This window comes from Megachile rotundata, chromosome 1 (genome assembly GCF_050947335.1).
Source record: "Megachile rotundata isolate GNS110a chromosome 1, iyMegRotu1, whole genome shotgun sequence".
Classification (NCBI taxonomy): Eukaryota; Metazoa; Arthropoda; class Insecta; order Hymenoptera; family Megachilidae; genus Megachile; species Megachile rotundata.
The window spans coordinates 4,715,458-4,739,515 of NC_134983.1; the positions used below are offsets into that span (position 1 = coordinate 4,715,458).

The window sequence follows — 24,058 nt, forward strand, 5'->3', positions numbered from 1 at the left end:
CTGTCAGTACCAAATCGTGCGATCAACATAGTCGTCTCTTCGTAAAGTTAAACGTCTATTAAATCTATGTGTAGTAAAAACGATGATTTCGTTCGACATTTGACACATGATCACGTTTACGTTAAAACCAGATGTCACGTTACAACATTTACATTCGTGTCATCCAATTTGAAAAAAGCGGCTATCATGTCCAATAATGCTACATGTTGTTTCATTGTACAATATCGCATGGTTATTTTTCTTTATTTTCTGATAATCCCTGCCAAAAATAAACAAGGACGTGCCAGACCGTTTCGAAATGCTATTTATTAAATAATATGACACTCAATTTGGAACTGTCAAAGTTTTACTGTTATCCGGGTAATCCATTTATTATAATTGGAATCAGTCGCAATATGTTAATATTAACATGCGATTCAGATAGGAAGTATAATTTGTTCCTGGTATAAATTTTCAACAATTATAGTTATTATAGTTGTAACACAAGTTATTGGATTATTACTAGGTTAAATCTGGGTTAAAACAGAAAAACTAAAAAGTTGAATTAAAAATACGTATGAATACATCACATTCACTTGGATCATAAATAGTTTCATTGGCTGATTAGGTTTTTTATTTCCAACGTATTTCCTAATTTTACTAAATGTGTCAGATATCAAGCGTTACTTAATTCTAACTTAAGTCCAATGTTATTTAATTTCAATATTCAACTTTTATTCACGTTTAATTGCCCTGACCAAAATATTCAATACGCTGTGTAACATAGGGGTCAATAACTAATCCCTAAAATAGGGAGCAATAACTAACATGACAAAAAAAGCGAATTTTGTCCTTTTTCCAAAACCAAAAATCTTTTCACGGTTCACTTTAAAAAGTAAAAATTGTACGTGTCATTTTTCTAAAAATGATAGGAAAATGAAAGATACATTCGAGAGTAAGAATATGTCTATATATGCAACTCATTCAATTGTAGTTGTACCATTTGTTTTATACGATCCATAAATCAACCACATCAAAATTGATATTGAATATTGTTCACAAAAATTATACATTAATGTTCAATAAAACTCAAAAGTGTTAAAAAGTAATTAATTGCAAGAAATTAAATAAAAGTATAACTAGCACTGATACTATATTTCAGTAGTTTAAATGGCACGTAAACTAAGATGATGGAACAGAGTAATTGCAACTATCACAAAGCGCACCTCAAACGTCCATAGTTATCGTGGCATTTAACATGTTAAGATAATATTTTACGATGGAAAGCATTGTGGATCTCGCCCGTAGTTAATTACGTTCAAGCTTAACGTAAAATTATTAACAAACGGCCCCTCTGTACGCAGTTTAATCCTGAGCAATTGTAGAAAAAAAAAGGAAATAAACTAAATGGAAGAGCTTCCATTATCTCAAAGTGCTTCACGTAACAAGTTTACATCAGTGCAACGAGAGAAATAAAGAACGTCGGCTCTCGTATAAGAAGAAATACCGCAACAACAATTTAGCTTAACAAACTCGAAACACGGATAGGCTATTCCTCTAGTAACAACGGTAAGGTTGAACATGCTCGTTTAAGGACCCGGAATGAAGTATGAAGATCGTTTTTAAGCCGTACCCGTTTCTCAGACGGTAGCATGCGATACTGGGCTGTTAGTGTCACGGCGGTTCATACTTTATGGGGAACAATCTATCCAACGATCGTTTCCGTCGGTTTATCGCTGAGTTTTGCCGCTTACGAGCGTCATACGTCGCTTATATTAATTAAGTTTACGATGTGCCACGGGTTTACGTTGAACTTACGGTAGAATTGCCCAAGGGGATTCGTCTGTTTGCCCGACGGTCATAAAGGAACCAAAGAAACGTTGTTTATACCAAGACGGGAACAGTGGTTGGATTACGAAGTTTCTTCAACGTTGCAACGTACAAACATTAATCCACAATAACGAATGAAAGGCGCTCTGGTTAGCTACAATTCTCTTGAGGGCAATTTCACGTTAACACCGCGATGTTGCTGATTAACATGTTGATGATATTACAGTAAAGAATGGTCAAAGTCGTTCTTTGGTCTGCTGAATATTTTATCCGTATTTGTCTTTATTTTCTGTTCCACTGTAATACATTCTAATGAGCAATATATGTCTAGGATAATTGTATCTAATGTGTAATACCATAATATCTATTGAATCATAAAAATAAAAAATGATTGCATAAAAGAAACTGTCATTGTAGAATGAAAACATGCAAGTTTCAGAACTGTAACAGAATTATTAGTTTGTTTCTCCGTATAGACAATCTGCAATTTCTGAAACACCCTATGTAAAGGGTTGAACCCAAAAGTTGAAGAGAGTTTTAATTATCGTTAAGTTGAGTAAACACGTTAAAGATTAAACTTTTAATCCTCTTGAGAAATTAATTTTATACTGGTGAAAATGGGAACTGAGAGAAAGAGCAACGCTGTTTGAAGCTGTCGCATATTCTACAGGATCTCGGTGTTCATTTTCACGCTGAGGAAACTGAAATGGATATCAGTGGTACATCTGGGGAATGAATTGCTATTTTTCCACTTGCCTGACGATTGTTCAAAGTTTCTCGTTTAAACAGAGTTTAATTTTAAATACACTGAAATTGTCGCAATTAGAATTTAGATTATAAAAGCAGTATGTGTAATGCGAGAACACTATTTTCTTACTCTAGAAATCTTCATTAAATTGTACTTAATATTTTAAGAGTATTTTCCAAATTGCTTTAACAAATCACTTTTGAGATTTGATTAAAAAGGTAAGGAAATTAAATTTTATAGCATGAAACATTTCTGAAATTAATAAATGAATTTACTGACATTCTTTTAGAAAAGCCTCTAAAGTCTCTGTAAAGAAAATAAATATAATAAAACTAACTACGAGATCTAAAAGGGCCGACTGCCTTAAATGTTCTAGATATAAAGTAAAAAATATTCTTCATTACTTTTTCCCTTTGAATATCTGTTTTCGATATTTACAGTTTCTTCGTTTCTTTTTAACACCGCCTTGACGTACAGATTCTTTTGTCTTTTAAATTAACGTTCACGTTTAACGTTAATGAACATTGAGCCCCGAAGGTACAAAGGTTCTTTCTCATTTATTCTGCTAGAGTATCTGACGTTGCGAATCATTTCTTTCTTTCTTTGACGAAGAAGGTTTCCTTTCTTCTGAATACGAAATGAAAATACCTGCTAAGAAATCACTGCATTTTTTCTTCATTAAAAGAGCAATATTGTGATTTTCATTGTATTCGGACTAGAGCTTGTAGTTCCATAAATATTCATAAACACAAGCGCAATTGCGAAAAATTGATCATGGAAACTAACTGTAAATTATCGTCTGATTCCGTGTAACAAATTTCCATGTTGTTTCCAACGCACATTTTTCAGCGACTGTATTTTTCAAACGACGTGACATTCGACCCAGTTACTCCGCGCCCATTTTGTCGTGCACCCATTCTACGAAAACTTCGTGTTCCCTGCATCCCAATTCTTTCGATATAGTTTTTAGAGGAAGATGCTTTACCTAGAAATTTTCACGAATTAACCCATTCGGTCACAAATTATTTTTGAACAAAAATCATGATTACTAAGCAGTTCTTCAATTTAAAATATGATCTTTCAATTGTATAAAATATCTCTCAGATATCAGGCTATAGTTGTGACAACATGAGGACAACCTTTGCAAACGAAAAAATTTACCGAATTTATATACACCTAGCAATTACTTAATATGTCCTTCTATGAGGACACTATGATCGAAAGACATAGCTCATATTAAAACTACCGAACTTAAATAAAATATAACTTTTGAATAAATTCTTACATTCAAAATCATTAAATTTCGTCTATATTTAAATACAATCAGATTGTGCAAAATAATTAATAAAATATAATGCTTAAGACAAAGTTTAACCGCAGTAATTATCAATTAATTTGCAGGGAATATATTTCATAAATATGCTTCATCCACTTCAAATAAATGTTTTAGTTACACCGATTACAAAGCACGATTTAATTCCTGTCTACCACTGACTAGCCAATTTTAATTCGTTGTTTGTGCTCAAAAATTCATGGAGTTTCGTCGCGTGTCAACGGCCCTTCTGTCTTTTATTTCGATTCTTTTCAGGATCGCGTACGCTACGACGAGCTTTGAATTGTTTCTGGCATAATTGTACGACTTTCCTTCCCTTTGTGAGACGGTTCTGAATGACTCGTTATTTCGGTACGAGATTCTGAGATTAAAGATCGAGGTTGAAAGCTGCGATTCACTTGAGAAATCGACTCGTTCACGAAACAATTGACGTTGGATTTCAATTCGCCACGGGTGGTAGGTTTGCAGCTGACAGGAAGCATATAAGAAACGAATGTGGACCAAAACGAATTGTTTTGGTTTACGAAGAAGTTTTGTCTCGCGATGGTACATTTTGTAACTTGAAAATTGTGTCTAATATGTGTATAGTGTCAAACTGATAATCAAACCGGAACAATTGCAACTCTGTAGAAGAAATTAGTACCTAGTAATATGGGCAACATACAGTACTAAACAAAATCAGTAATTTTTCAAATTCTCCGTGTAGGAGTAAAATGTATGCACTTATGAATCCGTTTTGGAGAAAATCGACTTTAAACCTCACTTTTGAATACTTTCTACTTGTTACGCAAAATACTGTATGAATTATTGCCAAATTTTTATGCAGAGATTGATTATTACTAATTAAGGTAACTTCTTGTATAATACTGAGAAGATCTTTTTAAATAAATCAAACGTATTGTCAATTTTAATTGCCAAAGTGAATCTTGTTTCTTATAGTCTAATATATTTTTATTGACTTTATCTATTTTTCCTTGTTAACAAATCAGAAAATTTTAAGATTTCTAAAGTTTTGTCAAACTTTTTGCAGAAGTAATCTTATCTTAAACGTGTTATAAAAGAACCATAAAGCACCAAGTGTTAAAATAAATAAATTAATAAATTATAAATATGTATTATACATGTCTATTATTACATAAATTATTGTACAGTAATATTATATAATTTTAACATAAATTATTTATATAATAATAAATTAACTTCACACACCTACAATATAAAATATTACAAAAGAAAAAAGAATCTTTTGTACTCGATGCAATTTAGTTTAATATAATCGACAATTTAAGGATATTAGCAAACATAAAAGTTTGAAAATAATAAAGCACAATATTAATCAATATTCATATTGTAAACACTGAAATTTTAATTTCTATAAAATTTAATAACACGTCAATTTTGTATGCGTTATTGTTGCAGAAACAATGTGCTGCTAATGACCAAGATGTCGTTGCGATGTTAAATTCTATATAAATAAAAATTATCTGATGTCCGGCTTTATCTACTTTATTTTAACTTGCAATGCCATCGATGTTCTTAATATTGGAATATGTCATTGCATACAAATTGATTTCATTTATATTCAAACTTTATAATTATTCATAAAGAGAATTAATTAGAAAGGAATCAAATAAACTTAAAACTTAGTTACTGACTTTTTTTAATTGAACATTAAATTTGTAAAATTCTTTAGCATTTTATCTTATAATTATAGTCAAACGTTTTGATTAACATTTAATTACTTACTACTTTCATTAAGTATCGCATTTGTAAGATTTTTTAACATTTTGTTGTCTGTAATTGTAGTTAGACGTTTTTACTTAAAATTTAACAATTTACTACTTTAATTAAATATTGAATTTATAAAATTTTGTAAGGTTTTCCCTTATAATTGTGATCAAACGTTTTTACTTAAGATTTACTTATTTATTGCGTTAAGTATTAATGTTATGAATTTCATATATTGAATTTCAAACAAAAATGCTTGACTATAATTCTAGAATAATAAGTTAATGAATTTCACTAATTGAATATCTAGGCTAACGAATTTCATAAATTTAATATTCGATCAAAATTCATCGTTAAATCTGTAGGTTTATCAGATCAGCAAGTATGTGCTTTATAAAAGCGGAACAATGCAATTTAAAAAGAAATGTGTCGAATAACATTGCAATACATTTGATAAATTTATAATATATAATATAAAATTACATAATGCACTATAACAGCATAAGTTTTACACAGGAAATAACAGGAAAATGTAAGCATTCTGTCCTTTTAACTGAACTTATAATAAGAAGTAAACCGAAAGGAAAGCTCAAGTAAGATTATCAGATTTCTCTAAAAAGCTTGGCAGTACTTTGTTCGAGGCACTTTGTATTCCAGCTTCTTTGTTCCACAGTCAAAACTCGAGAGATCTTTTTCTCGAGGAGTTTCTTTATCGATACACACCGGTGGCAAAAATTTCGCGGGTATCCGGCAAGAAGCATTGCCAGCACCCGATTTCTTGCACCCTTTAGGAGTCTCTTCACCGGAAAGCAGCAGAAACACGCGGAACATAAACAAATGAAGTGAAAACAAAAAGAAAATCCCCGGCGTTGCCGGAGGAAGGTTTTCCCATTGCAGTGAGGAACGCGTTTGCCCGACATTTAATTTTCCTGACGACGGGACCGTGCTTTTTTCCACTTTTCCTTCGCGCCAAGCCGAACTGTTTTCCCGCTCGAGCGGAACGAAGCTGCTCGAGACGCGTATTCAAAGATGAACTCTTTTTTTAATCGCTTGCCTCTGCATTGATACAGATTGCTGTATAAACACAGTTGCTCTAGAGCCACCATTAGAAATGTGTTTAAGAAATTTATTCAAGAAAAATTGTAAGATCTTACATTTTGTTTATTCATCTTTGTCGTCGGACTTTATAAACAACATTTACATCAGATTGAATAAAACGTGTTTAGCAACTTTTCGACCAAATAGTGTTAGATTCTTTATCGCACAATCTTTACGTGTATCTTATGGAGAATTAATAAAATTAATGGTAATAATTAAAATATTGAAAGCTATTGAAACAATATTAATATATAGTATCTAATGACTAAGATATTGAAACACCATTCTGATGTTCCTCTCCACCATCAAGAAACCTCAAAACATAAAATACATCACTTAGAAGTCAGGAAAAATATGATAAACTAACCAAAGACAACAAAACTGTAATCATAGCATGAGTTCCTTCCCACATGGATATCTACGGAAACACCATGGCCGACCTTCAGGCAAAAATTGCAGCGACTACAGTCACAGAAAACCAGCTGATATTGAACACCTCTGCGAACATCAATAATCATATCGCGAGACTACTAAAACAGTCATGGGACTTATATGGAAAAAATACAAAACCAGCTCAACCCATCAACAACTCGATAAATTTTACGATTTAAAAACTAACTCTAAACACGATAGAAGAATCAAGCGACAGTAACCCGAATTAGAACCGAACACACCAAATTGACTCACTCATACATACTCGAAAACGGTTCCCCTAGAAGGTGCGATATATGCAACACAATCATAACCATCAGAGGAAGAAGATTAAACATCAAGAACAACCTTCCTGAAGCAACCACATCAATAACGTATCAAGACTACTAAAATTTTGTAAAACTATAGGAATCCTCACCCGACTATGAAAAAGTTATGTCAAACCATCCACTTCCGACCATAACCTTATCTCCTTAAACTGGTCAACAGTCGCTAATAACCTGGGTAGTTGATGCGACTATAAACCACTATTTAAAAAAAAACATTCTGCTGAAATTTGGAAATTTGTAATTTTGAAAATTTAAGGATGCAAAAGTTTAGGATTAAATTCAGAAGCAAAACTTTGAGGGTTTCCAAATACGGAAACGTTGAAATTCTTTGATTTTCAAGCTTTAGTCTTTACATAATATATTTTTAGAAATGAAAAGCTAATGTATTCGTCCTGTATTTATTCTTAACCAAAAAGGTGGTAACGATTATAATTTGAAGTACGAAATACCATGTGTGCAGTGTCGTGTTAACTTAGCATTTTGGTTTGAAATTTTATCTTAAAAATAATACATTTCTCACCTTTGGAAATATTGAATTAATGTACGTTTGCGTAAAAGATGTTCGAAGCTGCAAACACCATTAAATTGAAAGGAGCTCGGGAATAAAGTCCTGTTCCGCAAAAATAACACCTTTGAAATCCTTTCTAGCTCTTATCTGAAGCCGTGTAACAGGTGTAAAGAACAGACGTTCCAAATATTAGATTTAAGGAAAACGAATCGGTTTTTCCTTCTTTCTCGCTGTAACTCGATTGGCTAAACCAGTGGCCCGAATGAGGGGAAATCCGGATTTCAGATTTGATTCAGCAAGTCGATCAGTCAATCTTTTTCCTCGTTTTACGAAAAACGTTCGCGGCGCTGCGAATATTTAAAACAAGACTGTATTTATCTGCGATAAACTTTTCTTTCTTGGATGACGAAGTGTGTTTGAACAGAGAGATGGTAATGAGCTGGAAGGAACTGAAAAAAGAAAATAGACGGTTCGGTTCCTTCTTCGTTAACGGAAACGCCGTATTATGCGGAGTGAAACATCCGAAATTGATCAAAAACTGTTTTAATACCAAACAGAGTTTATCTTCGATTTCATCGAGTTATCGGTTTCTTCTTTTATTTTTCTTTCCCTTCTGGTTTTTAATATTGAAATCAATAGAAACCAACTTTTATTGCATCGACCTTTGCAACTTTTATGAAGAGCCGTTTAATTAAAGTGATTCGGGGTTTAGAGAACTACGTGCAAATAGTTGGTTTGTATTCAAATTTAAATTGATTTACATTAATAATTTATTATATGACAATTTTTAAACGATCGATTAACTGTCGATGCATTGTTCCTTCATAATAACACTTCAAAATTTATGTCACTGGTGTAATTAAAGAGGTTCACATTTATACAAACTTTATTTACTCTTTTATTCTATACGAAAATAATTAAAAATTTGTATCTAAGGTTAATTTTCTAGAAAATTAAAAAAATTAAATTAATACTAGAAATGTTTGAAGAAGTTTAAAAAAATTAAAGTTTTTGTATGAAGTTCGTATTTATTCAAAATCGTATGAAAATGTATCTAATTGTAAGTATTCATTTGAAGTTTAATTTCAAGTAAATTTAATCAGTTTCTATATTGTTCTTTTATAATCTTTCTACAATGAAGCTTCATACAAAATTTTTTATATTTCAGAATCGATACAAAAGCAGTAAAAAATTCTAAAATTTTCTAGTTAATTCAAAGTCCTATAAATCTATAATAAGTTTAGTGAAACAAACATTAAATTTATTAAATGTAATTAAAAATTTAGGAAATCATTGTAACTACTTGATTAGAAAGTATAGATAAACTGATTTTCAAAGAATTTCTTCGTAGTATTTTAATAATTGTAAAGTATAACATAAAATGCATTTATCTAATTGCGAATTACATTTTGGTATAATGAAGTAACTGAAAATGCCTCTTAAAATATTATCAATTTATGAAAGATTTACCCACATCATTCATAAAATTAAATGAGTTAACACTGTTCTGATTTCTTATTTCACACTTTTCCTATTTGCAGTTTCACAACATCAAAGCACTAGCAATTTAGTGAATACATAAACAATACATCGTCTACGTCTTTTTTCAAATGACCCACTTAAACGATATCAAAACAAGCTAACCCCGTGCAATTAGCTCGAAAAAAAGAAGCGAATCAGATTTTAACCAAGGTGGTTACTTATTTTCATTGGAAAAAGGGTGGAAAGGAAGTAATTTTCATTCGAAGCACTCGCGGTTAATTCAATCGCTCGTCCCCGTTTCACGTAACGAGGTCCATGAGATTCAGAACGAATGAAAATGGCAGAATTGTCGAAATCAATGGCGAACGCGAAAGCTGAATACAGAAATAAATGAAATTTTCGCAAACAGTAGTATCCAAAAGGATTACATTCCGAAAATGTTCACAAGTGACTGAATTATTAATTTGAAATTTCTTCGTGCTAATTGAACGTCATGGTTTTCCATCTCAGAGTTTAATTAAACGTCATGTCCAAAATTCTATCCGTACTTTCTGTCTTCCTGTTCAGCTCGAGATCACAGAATTCGCGCGACGGAAGTTTCGCTTGTTTCCGGATAACGAGGAAAGCAACCTGCACTGGCTATTCACTCTCGCACATCTTGCAGTAGCAACTCATATTGTTGTTATGATCACGTTGGCAACGTTGAAATTTCAAGATGTGGTGTTAACGTTGATTTGTATATACGGAGTAATACCTCTACTCTGTGTTGGTGTGTTGCTCTCGAAAACCATAAACAACGTATACCATTCTCATTAACGCTCTCGATGTTTATGCCGAGTACACTCGTTAGGGGAAGATAGCAATTTTTTGTTTAATGAATATGGAAGAGAAGTTCCTAATACTAGCAGAATTCCAAGTTCGCGACCAAATCTATGAATGTTACTGCACTTCATCGTTAGTTTCCATATATGTTAGTTTTCATATCATACCAGAACCAGGCATTGTTTATTGACAAGGGAACCCCACGTACACACCGATTTTGAGAAAATTTTACATAATTATTCAACGTATTTAAGAATGTAATCATAATTTTTAAAATATTTCATCATTAATATGAATATATAAAATTAGTAATAATATATAATTTAAATGTATAACTTTAGTAATAATAAATGATATTAGCAAATTTTCAAGCAACTTTCTTTTAAAAACAGTGGATAAAAATATTTTTGTACTGGTGGATAATAAAATTTGTGTAATAAAATAAGTGTACTTGTAAAATTAAAATAAACTGCAATAAATTACAAATTTTTTTATATACTGTTTCTAAGAAAAAATTTGATTCTATTGCAGTTTGTTTCAAGTTTACAGCCAGTACACTAACTTTGTTTTTATCGAATATATTCATCATCATGCAAAACTAATTAAGTACACAGGTGCCCACTTTGAAACTTAATTAAAGCCCTTGAAGGATCAATTTATTAAGCTTTTTATTGTTCTCACGAGTAAGCAGACAGTGCAAAAGTTTTCAAACTAGAATAAATGTCTGCAATAAACAATAACTGTAAAAGCTACTTTTGTTCGTTACGACTCTTTTAGCCATAAAATTTCAAAGCTTGTACATTTCAATTTAGAACTTCTCAAAATTCAAATATCATTATCTTTTTCTTCTTTGTTCAAGAACTTACAATTTCAAATAAAATTAATGTTTCTCGAATCCTGTGTACCAGACGCAAGCAATTACCGTTTCATCGCAATGGAACAATATCTATAATTAATTTACAATATTCAGTAATTAGTTTCGCCAACTTGCGAGACGCTGTTTACGCGAAATTAACCAACGAAAGCTCGAAAGTTCGATATACTCAAATGTCCTTTAAATTATGGGTAAAATTATTACAGTCGTTAGAAGACATCAGAACGACCGTAAACAGAAATAAAATGTTGTGTACCAGTTTAAAAAGGACGCTCACAGACATCAAGCAGAGAATAATGTCGTTTCATCCTCAATGGGACTTTTAAATTTACGTGGAAATACTTTCATGACTCTCAAAGGTGTCTTCGACCGATGTTGCTTATAAAAATTAAAATGCAACACTCGTTGGTAAAGCAGTCAAAACTTTTTACGTGAAGACATATACGCATGCATAAAATCTCTGGTGTCCCTTGGGTAGAATGAAATTATTCCACGAAACGTGACGTTTCCTCAGACGTACCACAAAAGAGTATTTTTCCGTTACTTTAATATTACGCTTTTAAGTGAATGTCGTTTCTTGTCCTTTTATGTCACAGACTTTTGGCAGTGTATTTCCATTTTTTTCCAAAAGTTTCAAATAACTTAATAATAAATGATTTACACATAATTGTCATCCTACAGAACAAATATAAAATTGTACCATAAACATGTATCACAACGTTTGAAAATATTATTTATAATAAAAATTAGTTAGAAACTTCTAATACTATGGAGAAGATGATTTCCACCAGAAAAAGAAGAAAATTATTCAATTACTTAAAAATTCTCGAGTAGGAGGGAAGTGTAGATTATTTCATGATTGAAATAGTTCGTCACCCTTAATTGATTGGTGGAGTTAAATCATAAACTGAAAGCACACAGCATATGTTTCAGATAAAAATGTTCTACAGTCAAGTTTGAAAATGTTAGACTATTTAAATTTGATTGCTATATATGAATAGTATATCCTTACGAATTATATATTATACCTAAAGATTATACTGAATTAAATATAATTGATCAAACAAATATCATTAACAGAAACTATTCGACAATTGAGGTAGAGTTTTTTACTTTATTGATACTTTAATACGAAAGAATAACAATTCTTCAAAAATTCTCTGAACGATAATACACAGTGAAAGACAAAAGTTTGTAATGAAAGTAGGACAACTCTGTTGTTGAAGAAAATTAGATTTTCTACATTTTAAAAATTACATTTCAGGACTAAAAAATGTGGCGAATCAAACTTTCTTCAAAAACAGAAATACTCCACTTTCATCATAAACGGTTCATACGAATACTTAAAAAATAATAGTAAATTTCTCATTGTTCGCTTCCGTTCAATGACGAAGAAGACTATTTATTTAATGATTATAACATACTTTCAACTTCTGCAGATAGGAAATTGAATCAATAAAAAACTTGTACCTTCTTTGAGGGCAAATTCAGTAATACGTAATTTTGTACAACCTTGAATGACAGCAAGAAATTGTCAATACTATGAAGATGTGAAAGCTCCTTTAGAGGATTGAAATATCGTAAAGTTGCGAAGCTCTCGAAAAGACGGGAAGTCTTCGAAGTCTTTAATAGGATGAAGGATCTCGAACGTTTTGAAGCCTTCGTGAATAAAGTCCCGAGAATCATATAGTGCCTGAAGCTAACTAATACTCGATATTCAAATACTTTTTCATAAACTTTACAATACTTTAAGGATGCGCAAACTTCTGACAAGCGGTAGAATCACTGTGACGCACAGGGGCTTACATCGCCAGATCGATTTAATTCTGCCTAAGCTGCCATATTACAGCGTTTTTTCTCCTATTTCTTTGTTAACTCTTTCTCTTGCAATTTTCATTTCACGATCTTTGTGAGCTTTCAGTAAATATTTAAAATTAAAAGCAACGTATTTCATTGGGTACGATGGAAGTTATTTTAATATTTATTTGAGTTCTTCGCAGCTTATAAAGTAAAGAATTGCAAAAGGTAGACTCATAGACTCAGAAGTGCAGCAAAAATCATCAAACAATTACGTTGATAATGATGATGCTATTTTTAATGAAGTTAATGATTCCGGGGGCACAGAATGTTTATCTGGTGGTGGTAGTTATAAAAATAGCATTAATAGCAAAAAATGGGATCAATGTACTCAACACGTAGCAGAAGATTAATATAATATATCATGGTAACAACAAAACCTACAAGCTATGTGTCTTTCTTATAAAAATATATACTCATTTTTCATCGTAAACATAAAGTATTTCAAGACTTATTCATAATTTTTCTAGATGTACCATATTATGTACGATTCTTCACTTGTCACATTTACCTTCTTTTTCATTTTTTATAATAACATCGAGGTACTTAAATTTTTACACATTTAAATAATAACATACGAATGTTCATTAATTTTCACATGTTTTGTTTGTTTCAATGGGAAAGGAGCATCTGTTTACTTTCGACAAACGTTTAAAATGAAGTGTTCCGTATTACGTGCAATTAACCTTCTCTCTTGCCACATATGTGGACAGTTAGTTTGCTACATAAGGAGTTTGCTACATATACATGTAGGATCGGAAATTATCGAGGTTGACGGAATTAAAAAGTTTTTTGGGAATAACAATAATTTTAATAATTTAACAAGGGTATAAGAATCAACAAAAATATAAAGAATCAAGTACCAAACACTTAGGCTACAACTTTTCGGACAACTTTTCGGACAACGTGTTACTTCAACGGTTACGACTGGACTGCCCCGCAACGCCACGCCGTTTTCCTTATTCGTTACCAATTCCCGCGTAAAACGAAACAATTGCTAATCGCTTCTTTGTTCCCTCGCTAATTTTCGCGCCAACTCGTAGTAACGCCGAATTATCTTGGCGCCAATTGTCCGCGTTTCCCGCTCGCCCGTTCGCGCCCGATCGTATTCGATGGACATCGAATAAACCGATCCCACATACATACCTACATAAAACTATACCCGAACCCGTTACAGGAACATGTGCAATCTTTCCTAAATTTGTTAACCAGAAAACAAATCTCAATTACCATAAGGGATATAAAAAGGAAGTAAAAGTGTCTTCATATATCAACAGCGATGCTGTTTTTATCTTGCGTGAGTCGTAATTTTATCGACGTATTACGACTATTAGGGAGTAAAAATAATTGCTATGTCTAAAAATATATTTGTAACGCTATTTAATGTGCTGATATTTATTTACTGATATTTCCAAAAAAAATTATATTGGATTTTGTATAAAAAGTCAATTTCTCTTTATTAGCAGTTATTTTTCAAAATTCTGAATTGTCAACTTTATTTTTTATATTGCATTTGCTTTATTCAGCAAAAATGAATTTTTATTGTTATAACTGAAATTAAAAATTTGTCCCTGAAGGGATTACATACGTGTTCCGCGTAATATCACTCACGTGCAGCCAGTGAAATCGATGTTTCGTAGCATGAGCGCTGAAAATTTAGCTTTACGACCGGTCATTGTTTATATTTACACGAAATTTTCGCTCGCATTACGGTGATACCACCGTATTCAACGATTATCCGAAAGTATATCTCCGAAAGTATATCGTCGAAAGTGTCGCTTACGTATCCGTTGATTAAATCGACGTGTGAGTGTATCGATTATGACGTCGTCCATCCATTCGATGATCCCTGAAAAAAGAACAAAAGCGAAAGAGAAAAATGAAACGTTCGTTCTACCGTGAAAAACGTATTTTTCCCTTCCGGTATCGGCTTTTCAGCGTGCAATTCGATAATGTCACTCTGTAATCTATTCATATCAATTGATGCAATTATGAAGGTTTTGGAAACGTACAATATCATACACAAAGCCGGGGCTGTTAACCGCCTGTGTGCTGGAGATATTTGGTCGTGAGATATTTCCCTCCTCAACGCGGATTACTAGTAGATTTGCAATCCGATTCTGTAATGAGCAACTCATATCTAGAGATTTGTGGGCTGGAAAATTCAATTTTCGAATCTACGAATTTGGTGATTTGAAAAATTGGGAATCTTTGAACCTACGAATTCGATGGCTTGGAAATTCAGAATATTGGAAATTCGACAAATCAGGGATGTGGATTTAGAGATTTAGAAATTTGAGAATTTATATATTTAAGATATGTACACTTTGGAAGCTTGAAAAATTAAAAATTTCAGAATTTGGAAAAATTTGAAAATATGAAGACTTAGAAATTGGGAAAAATTTAGAAATTTGAAGATTTGAAAATTTTTAATTTACGAATATGGAAATTCAGAAATCTGGTAATATACAAGAAATATAAAAATTCAGGAATTTAAGAATTTTTAAATTTAAAAACTTGGAAATTAAAAAATCAAGAAATATGAAAGATTAGATATTTGTAAATTTCAAGTTTAGGAAATACAACAATTTTTAAGTCAAAAAATTTGAAAATATATAAATTCTCAAATTAGATTAATAAACTAAAAAATGTACACATTTAGAATATTGGAAACTCAAAAATATGGAAGTACAAGAATTTACAAATACAATCGTAAATTGAAAAATTGTATGTAAATTTGAATATTTAGGAACGGTCTTTCCGCGAAACGCAACTCAAATGTCCCGTTTACCAGACAGCATTAGTGCAGTTCGTCAGAATAAACAATTTAGCTAAATCGATTTCTCGATTTAAGAGCAGTATTTTCTGCATATTTTATAGAGCCCCAAGGGAATAAAAAGCAGTAAACGTAGAACTATTTGAACGATCATATGTCTGTTCAATAAATGTATTATACCTATAAATGATCCTCTATTGTTGCGTTTCCTATTGTATAGTGTAGAATCGCAAGGAATATAAGTCGATTCGTTCGTCGATTTAAGCCGCGAGATCATGAATTATTCCAGGAAGCACGTTGTACAGTGCAAAATCGTGGCAGGTAGTCGGTGCTTCGAAATTGAATTTCCCGTCGTTTAGCGGTTAAGTCGAAATACCGTATAACGCAGCGCGGAAATTCATCTTTTATTCCCGCTTCCGGAAGCTGTACCTTTGCAGATGTAGAAAAGTATTAAGCTCAAATGAAACGTTTCTCTGCTTGAATTTTAATGGCTCGCGATGACATACGATTCTCGAACTTGCATAATATAAAAACTTTCATTCGTAAAAAAATAGAAATCTATTCTAAAATTCATTTTGCCCGAAAATACTTTCGCGTACAGATACGTGTTTTTGCGTTCTGCGTGAAATGAACTTGTTCGAAGATAAATGTAGAAAGTTGAAAAAATGAAATTGCTTTTATCTTCAAATTTATTTCATCGGCTCAACATATTTTTACATTCTTACTGAAAATAATTTCTTGAAAGAACTTTATAATTTGAGAAGTTACAGTGTCGAAAGTTTAAAGAGAATCGATGGAAACTTTTTACGGTTCGACGGAAAGAGATCAAGAAAATGAAATTATTCTTTCTGGGGAAGTTCGTGGAAGTTTCGAGTTTCAATTATTGGATACATAAATACTAACTGTTGTATCGGTTTCCAATCGCTGGAGCCGTAATTAATTAACGCCAGCGAGTGTATTCGATATTGGAAATACGAGCAAATAACGCATTGAATTTTACAAACATAGTACCACTAAGATACACATGCTGGCGATATGTGTATGTGTTTGCACGTAGATTCTGCCGAGAAAAAGTTCGTGCGGATTTACATTGATATCTGTCCAACTTTATTCACGTATCTTATTTAATAATAAATCATTTATTTCTGCAATTTTTTTCCAATTTTTTTTCTCGAATAACAACTTTCAGTTTTACTTACAGAAAATAAATCGGAGCACTGTTTTATTTTCATGATTGCTCGTTAAACTCTTATTTACAAAAACACTATAGAGATTATAGAATCTTTTCTCTTATTGCTTTGAAAACGGATAAACTTTTGATACTCTTCATACTTTTGAAAATTTGATATTTATTACACATATTTAAGTAAATTAGACATGTCAGATATCAGTGAGCACACTTTCAGTTTAAAAATACAAATTGAGCTTTCAGGAATTTAAAGCAGTTAATTTTTATAATTTAGAACGTGAACATTGATTAGCTTGTAGTATACATATATGTATATGTATACAGTGATAGATTATAAATTAAATAGATTATAAATTTTCATTCAAATAATCGGTATTAAACTCGAACTTAATGCTGGTACAATTGTAATTTAAATTTTTCATTTGAACTGTAATGTGTGTTACATACATGATTCGATGTTACAGGCAAGTGGGTAAAAGATTAAGATATTGTTAGATGTATATCAACTATGCATTACTGGCAGATGTATTATACTAATACTAATTTCTTGACAGTGCCATAGTACTTTACATAGAAAATATGTAAATTAAAAAATGTAAGTATTTAAACATCTCGAAATTTTGAATTTGGAAATTGAGAAAAATTTTTGAATTTGAAAATTTGTAATATTTTTATTATCCACCACACAGATTCGCAAAGTAATTTCGCTTCAAAAATGAATCCGAGAACTGTATTTTATCAAATATACTTCGATTTATGTAATTTAAACCATCGGCAATCGATAACAGCATTTATAATTCACCCAATGCTAATGTATTTGAAAATTCATTTCTTTTTTCGTCGGAAACGGTCACAGTCTCGTGACAGGCTATCATTTGGCTCCAGTCAGCTCTAGAAAATTAATACGATGGAAAGCATTCGATTCTTTTCGAATCTTTCGCCGCAACATCACGGAATAGTTGGGTTCGATACGGAAGGAGGTAAAATTACGGGAATAATTTTCTACGACGACGTGAACGTAATAGAAGCTCATCCTCGACCGCAGAAAACCCACTGCCAATATTGGTATCGGGATCGAACGTCTTACTAGAAGCTCCTTAGAGTTGAGAACAGATATATCGAAACAGCTACTTTCTATTTCCTGTGCTGACGATCGTTTCTTCAACGAGGATTCAATGAAGGCAATGTGCATGCCTCTATATGGTTATTTTCCCGATTAGAATTCGATGCTTCTATATCGACGAAGCATACAACTGTGCGGCCATTTTATAGGGAAATTGAGAATGCGCAATCGCGGCCACGAAGATAGAATAATTTACAAAATTGGGAATTTGAAATTTTTGCACTCCTATATTAACGAAACTGTAGGTTCACAAATTACTAAATTGCCAAATATTTGAATTCTCAAACCTTTTTTACGAATTCTTGAATTATAAACTTTTTGGATTTGCAATCTCCCCAATTTTAAAATTTGTGAATTTCACAATTCTCAAATGATGATCTTTCAATGTTTTCGATTTTTAAGTTTTTGAATTTTTCAGTTACCAAGTTTCTGAATTCTTTATTTCTTTTTCAATTTTCAAATTTTCGAATTCTTCGATTACCAAATTTCTGAAGTATTAATTTTCTCGATATCTAAATTTGTAAATTCTTCAATTACCTTTTCTAAATTATTAATTTTCTTAATACTCAAATGTAACAATTTTTCAATATCCAATTTTCCAAATCCTCGACTACCGAAGTTTCCTGAATTCCCAATTTTCCTGACTTCAAAATTCGTAAATTCCTTAATAACCAAATTTCTTGGTCCCCAAATTTTTCAATTTCCAAATGTTCCACATTTTGAATTGACTATCTTACAATTAGTAGATCTCTACATAACAATATAATTACAGAACAATAACTTCCAGTCAACAAAATTTGAGAATAAGTTCCGCAATGTCGAATCTATAAAATTCTGTGACCAAATCCAATTTGGAAACTGTTCTATGATATTCATGGAAAAAGGGAAAACTAAGAAAGAAAGAAAGTGGAAAAGATAAAAAAGAATCTTCAAAGGGAGTCAGTATTTTCTTCGTATTTTGTTATCGCAATATTAAAGCAACTTCGACTAATATCAGGTTAAATGAGAAAAATATGTATCAGTCTGCACGATTGTATTCCAGGAGAATGTGCTGATTTCTCTACCAGCATCTGTGGGTAAACAGACCTGTACACAAAGGACTTCTTTCGATAACGCTGGAACAAAGAAACAGAGGAAAACAGAAAGAGCAAAGGAATCAGAAGAAAATAAATTGAATGAATGTAAGGAAGAACAGAGAAGAAAAGGTGGTTGACTTTAAAGAATCCCTCGGTGCCATTGTTAACCTCTTAACTTTAAAAGGTGTATTTACATTCGCCTGTTAATGAGGTCTATCAATGATCAATCTTCTAAGGCGTATTTTCATCGAATAGTTCGACCCCAGAGCAATTAACAATGCGTCAATTTTTTCACAAATTAAACAAATAAAATAGTGGAACTTGGGACCACCTAATGTTTTCAATATTTTTCACATTTTTAGTTAACTCCTTAATTTAAAATTTTCTAGTTAGTTGTGTCATTCACAGCTCTCTAATTATTACGACAACGATGAGAGAACTAAAAGAAGTTGAAATGTTCAGCACTTCGGTAATTCTTGATTATACAGATAATTATCAGAATCGAACCCAAAATTCAATTGCAGTGGAAATACGAATCTGGTTTGACACATTCCTAATGTAGTGTGTGCCACGTGTGTTTCACAATATTATAAGGCAAGGTGTTAAATGGTCTAGTAAACTTAATAACAGAGTTTGTCAAGTATTATTACATAAATTAAGGTAAATTTTATATAATTACAATATTCATGTAAATCTTATTATTGGACTCATTGCACCCATAATCATAAGAAAATAGCCACTTTTTTATTGACGTGCAATGATTTTTCTATACTCCCTTATATTGCATTTCTTCTTTTCGCTTTTTTGAATAAAACTTTGTGTCTTATTTGTTCCTCGAGTTTAATCTTCTGTTGGATTCCGAGCGATGGAGAATAACAACATACTGTTGGATTCCAGGAGAATTGACAACACACTTTATTTTAAGAAATCTCGAACAGCTTTATTGGGTCGACTAACAATAAGTACTAGACTCTTTCTGAACCTTTCTGAACATTGCGAGGTTTATATATACTATTGCTGGAGATAGGTTGAGGTAGGGACGGTGGTCAAGGGACAGTGTGACTCAGGACGGGTGCGTGGTGCAGGATGAGTAAGGAGTAGAAATCGTTTCGATTAGTATGCTTGTTGGGGATGAGTCTGTACTGTTTGCTATCTTATTTGTTTGGACGCGTTGGTCATCCAACAATACATTTTAAGAGGGATTTAGTTTTATTTGTAAGGTGAATGCTCGTCGTGACTTCCAAATTAATTTTAAACATCTTCGAGATTTTGTGGCTTTCTATACTCTATGGTTAGGAGTGAGTAATATAGATAAGACAACAGTCAAGGAAGGATGATAACTGAGAAAAGTACGGAGTTTGGAATGACTAAGAGCTGAGATAAGGGTAGTTGGTGTGGCGATGTGTCTATGGTGTTTGTTCTTTTATGAATAATGGAAAGGTCATACAGCACTTTCTCTACATTATATTTCTTCTTATATGAAGATGCTTACCACGCAAGTATATAAATAATGTCGTATTTCTTTTCTTTTACATTTTTTCACTTTAAACTTTAAGGGTGGACTTTTATCTAGTAAGCTGAAATGATTTTCAAGAATTATTTTGAAGGATGAAGAATGAATAAATATTTGTAAGCTTTTGAGGACTATTTAGTAAATACTTAAAATACATTTCATAATCTTTTTTGATTAAATAAACGACAAAATGGCGGAGGTACAGCGTGATGTACTAGAAGCATCACGAAACGACTTCTAAAACTATGTATATTGTAGTATCAGTTCTTATTATCTGAAAAAACTAAACAAAGAGATCTAACAGCTGTAGTAAATGGATGAACCAAAGATATTGAAAAAAATTAAAAATTGGAAAAATGACAAACCTCAGAACAAAATGTTAAATATTTTAAAGAAAACTTTTGCAGTAAACTCTTACTCTTCTTTGCATTAAAAAAAAAAATGCTTATTTCAATGATTTTAACTTACTCTTAAGTTTATCCAGGAGACATTATTTCAATTAAAATGTGTACAAAATTTCAGTCCGATCAGTTGAGTAGTTTTTGAGCAATCGTGTATACCAACAACTAGCGGTCATAGCGAAAAAACAAGTTTGGAGAAAATCGCGTTCAAAGTTTAATTTGCCCGAGCGTACTTCAGCACAAGAGATTGAATAATTTTTAGATCTACCATTACTTTCAAAATTCCGCGTAAGTACTTCTTCCGAAACATTTGACTAAACTTTGTTACGGATATTGAAGCACTTCAAGCAATAAATAAACACCTACCGGTCATTATACCACCGCGCGCGTCTTGAAGCGACGCAAAGGTGGGTTATGGATTTACGATCTCACAACAATAGCTCTGTGATTTACTCCAAATACCAATACATTTCGTATTTTATAAACTTTCTGAGCAATTCAAGATAGATGACATTTTTGACTACTCCTACATAGAGTAATACCCTTTCATGTATCTTTGCTCTAAATAGTCCTAAAACTATACGCCATGTTTAGCCTTCTTCATCTACATTTCTTTTTGTATAAAACCTTGCATAAGTTTATCCATAAATGAATAAATAAAATGAAGTGTCAGGTCGTTTAAAAATAATGTTGCGCTACAACTTAAAATTTGTCGCGACTTTCGCAAAGAAAATCAGCTAGCCAAAGTGGATCGGCAGAGAGTAATGTTTGGTAATCTCTGTTCTAAAGGACTTCGTCCATTCGTAGTGTAGGAAGTAAATGTAGTTTGAAGGCAGTGGTTATAAATCTAATCGGTTGGGTACTTTCGTACGACAAAGGGGTTTGTGGTGGATGAAAGGGATCGTTTAAAATTCCAGATTGGTCCCGTTAAAAAGTTCGCTCGTAAGGAGGAGTGCCGGTAACCGACGTCGATTCTTCACTCTCGACTCGGTCGAGAGGCTGTTCGTGGCTTCTGCGATAACATGCGCCGTGGCCGTTGACACTTTTACAGTGTCCTAATTCATTCGATCAATGCGCCGGTAATTAGGCGCCATTATGCGGGAAGATGAGTCGTCAAGTTTGGAGTTTACGACCCGGATCCGTTCGAAAGAGTCGAACGAGATGGGAAATGTTCGTGAAAGTTGCCGAAGCGGACAAGACCGGCTCCGACTTGGGAAAGTGGATTTCGAAGGAGATTGATGGCTGCTTGGGAAATTTGCACGAAATTGTCGATGTTCTTTGTCTTCTCATCCTTCGTTCGAATAAATAAATGCTGCCCGCGGTCTTGGTTGCGGTGATTAAAGCTCGTTCTACATTTATTTCAACCTTTTGTCGGATAGCCAGTCATTACCTCTTTCATAATTTGAAGAACATTTTAGACTCGGTGAGACGGAGAAACTTTTCATGAAGTAATTATTGTATCTATTGGGAACAGACAAGCTAAAAAATAATGTATAATTTTTTAAAAAATTTTTTATTTCCCTACGTGGATAGGTTTAAAACGATATGAATGTTGTGCAGAATGAAGAAAAGAGTATAATAACGGAAGAACTACCTGAGTCATTAAACTTTTTATTACTCAAGACTCTTCGCATGAACAGTGAGAACTCATTGTGCCAGCTCTAATCTATTTTTAAGTGTGATCAATATTTCTAATTACCTGATTTGTTTTGCCTCAGAGTGAAATATTATTGTAGAAATAATCCAACAATATCATCAATTTAATTCACGTATGAACTTGTAGTTTCTAAATGAAATACAATATATAGATTTTGTCGAAGAAAACTAAATTGCATTCTATGTATAAAGTCTTTTAATCTGAGTTGTCAGAGTAACATAACACGATTTTATAGTTTAAGTAAGAAATATGTTTTGAAGATTTTCGGGTGGAAAGTTTACTTCTTTTCTTTGCATGTAACTTTTCCTTTAAGATTACATAAATCTACAAACTTCGGACATCCTTCGTTAAACTAGTTATTACATTGAACCTTGTCATCTTTGGATTCTCGAACACTGAAGTTTTGATTGTCAAAAACATGATCAATCGTACACGTTAGATGATGTCATATGTAAACTCTCAAATAGATATTTGAAAATGACGGAAAATATCACACGATTTTCTTAATTAAGAAGAAATACGGGCAATAATTTCCTAATTCTTAAATTGTTAACTTGCTAAATTTGTGGATGTCTAAATTTCTAAATTTCTAAATTTCTAATTGTCTAATTGTTTCAGTATCCAATTTTTCACTTTCCCGATTTCCCCTTTTTCTTATTTTTCACTTTTTCTAAATTTTCCAAATTTCCGAAGTCTGATTACGCTGACTGTACAAATTTCTATATTCTCAGATCTACATATTTTCCATCTTTTAAATTTCCAATTTTCAAATATTCAAATTTATAACTCTCCTCTTTTTCCCCACTTTTCATTGTCCTAAATTTCTATTTTTCCTCATTTTCGAATTCTGAAGTTTCTTGGCACAGAAATTCTCACATTGTCAATTTCCCAAGTTTCTTAAATTTCATAAATTTCATAAATTTCTTAAATGTCTTAAATTTATCAGATTTCAGAAATTCATCAAATTTATCAAATTTCAGGTTTTTCAAATTTCTCAAATTTTTCAAATTTCCACAATCGCAAATTTTCAAACACCTAAATTTCTAAATTTAAAATACAGCAATATAACGATATTTTTCTGTACCTAACCTCAACGTACACGCATATAAAATTTCATGCACTTTACATCTCGTCAGTTGGGAAAATAATTATTGAATTACTAAAATACCATAATAAAACGCTTCACCTTCCCTGATTGTTCAAAATGTTCCAAATAATAACAAACAAAATCTCACTTATTAAATTCCTCATACCGTAATCTTGCTGCGGAATTTCAGATTGAACCATAATATCTTTCAACAGA

General features: G+C 32.0%; 1 protein-coding gene and 1 long non-coding RNA gene across 10 annotated transcripts in view; both read left to right on the forward strand.

Annotated features, from left to right (window-relative positions):
• The window catches only part of LOC100879277 (neural-cadherin), a 511,227-nt gene that overhangs the window by 419,612 nt on the left and 67,557 nt on the right, over positions 1 to 24,058 (forward strand). The gene's annotated exons all lie outside the window — the stretch shown is intronic.
• On the forward strand, positions 17,297 to 19,912 carry LOC143264284 (uncharacterized). The gene is made up of 3 exons (XR_013037893.1): positions 17,297 to 17,580; positions 18,881 to 19,046; positions 19,151 to 19,912. It is a non-coding gene; the product is annotated as an uncharacterized LOC143264284 (long non-coding RNA).